Source organism: Prorops nasuta, unplaced genomic scaffold (genome assembly GCF_024137725.1).
Source record: "Prorops nasuta isolate Cenicafe-Biocafe unplaced genomic scaffold, Cenicafe_Pnas_1.2 PNAS00007, whole genome shotgun sequence".
Taxonomy (NCBI): Eukaryota; Metazoa; Arthropoda; class Insecta; order Hymenoptera; family Bethylidae; genus Prorops; species Prorops nasuta.
In genome coordinates, this window is record NW_027116804.1 from 6,089,948 (window position 1) to 6,092,017 (window position 2,070).

Below are 2,070 nucleotides of genomic sequence, written 5' to 3' on the forward strand. Positions count from 1 at the left end.
ACTGTATTATGATTTACCAAAATTCATCCACAGGTTCAATTGACAAGCGGCTGGGATCATTCGAAAATGCAGAAGAATGACTTGATGCCATATTTTTTTCAAAATTTTTTATCCCTTAGGAGAGAAGAAAATCAAGAATAAAGCCGCTATACGCATAGTAATGTTGGGAGCACGGCAGAGTCATATAAGTGTGTGTGCTTCCATGAGCCCAACACTAGCGTCAGCTATGTCCATGCTACTCTTACTTACAGCAATGCCATGCTTGCGGTGCGCTTTCGAATTCTTTTCTGTTTATGCGATAGAGGATGGGTTAGTAAATTATGCAAAAATTATCAATCCACTGCAATTTCATGCTCTATCCAATGAGACAAGCCACTTGTCGATGGAAGGTGTGGAAAATTTTTGATAAATCGTAAAATATTCCAATGCAAGGCAACATCGAACAATACGGCCAATGGTAAAAATCATGCTAACTCTTGCCAAACAGAACGACTGTAATTCTTATCGGATTGTGATAAAATTGGTACCAATACAATCCTGCATTCATTTCAGAGTGATCTTCGTTCTTGGATTTTTAATAAATGTAATAGTTTTTTGGCTATTCACGTTAGAAGTTATGAGTGCGCAATGACCAAAGCGAGTCAAACAGTGACCGGAGTTGCCGGGCACTCCTGACTTCTACCGCAAATAGCTAAAAAACTGTGTCATTTATTAAAAATCTAAGAACGAAGATCACTCTGAAATGAAAAAAGGATTATATTCGTAAAATTTGTATCACAATCGGATAAGAAATACCGTCGTTCTGTTTGGCAAAAATTTGCGCGATTTTAACCATTAGCCGTACAGTCTGATGTTGTCAAGCATTCGAATCATTTTCGATTTATCAAAATTTATCCAGACCTACCATTGACAAATGGCTGATCTTATTGGATAGAGCATCAAATTGCAATGAATTGATAATTTTTTCATTATTTATTTGTCTCATCCTCCATCTGATAAACAGAGAGGAATTCAAAAGCGTACTACAAGCGTGGCATTGCTGTAAATAAGACTAGAATTGCCATAGCTGAGACGCTAGTGTTGGGCTCATGGACGCACACACACTTATATGACTCTGCCGTGCTCCCAACATTACTATGCGTATAGTGGCTTTATTCTTTTCTTCTCTCCTAATGGATAAAAAATTTTGAAAAAAATATGGCATCAAGTCATTCTCCTGCATTTTCGAATGATCCCAGCCGCTTGTCAACTGAACCTGTGGATGAATTTTGGTAAATCATAATACAGTGAAATGCATAAAATTTTCGAACTGTTTGCCGACGGTAAAAATCATGCTATCTCTTGCCAAACAGATTGACCGTAACTCTTATCCGATTGGGATACAAATAATACGAATATAATCCTTGGTTTATTCAGAGTGATCTTCGTTCTTGGATTTTCAATAATTGTCATAGTTTTCTCGCTATTTACGTTAGAAGTCACGAGTGCGCGACAATTCCGGTGACCGTTCGAATTGTTTTGTTCGTTGCGCATTCGTGACTTCTAACGTAAATAGCGAAAAAATTATTACACTTATCGAAAATCCGTGAACGATGATCACTCTGAAAAAAATGGAGGATTATATTCGTCCCATTTGTATCAAAATCAGATGATAATTACCATTGTATTTTTGGCAAAAATTTGCGTGATTTTTACCGTTAGCCGTGCATTTCAAGGATTTTTCATTATTAGAACTAATCCATAGTTTTGATAAAAATGCTAATTTTTATTGTGGCCAAGAAAACCAAATAAAAATTGCAGAATTATCACAGAAAATTATCTACTCTCCCCTTCTTTTCCCCTCAATCCTTTCAGCGTAGGCAATACATTGCCGGCCGCGGAGTGGGGAGATAGGAGGAGAGTGAAAGGTGGGTTCGCTTCCCCTTAGATGCTGGAGTGGGGAACCAAGCTAAGTTACGATGTTCTTTCTGCTTTGCCGGCTTTGCGTAAAATTTAACAAATTTTTAGAATCTTGCGCCAAACGGAACGGCCTCATTTCTTGACCGATTTTCATGTTTATGGACTTTCTGA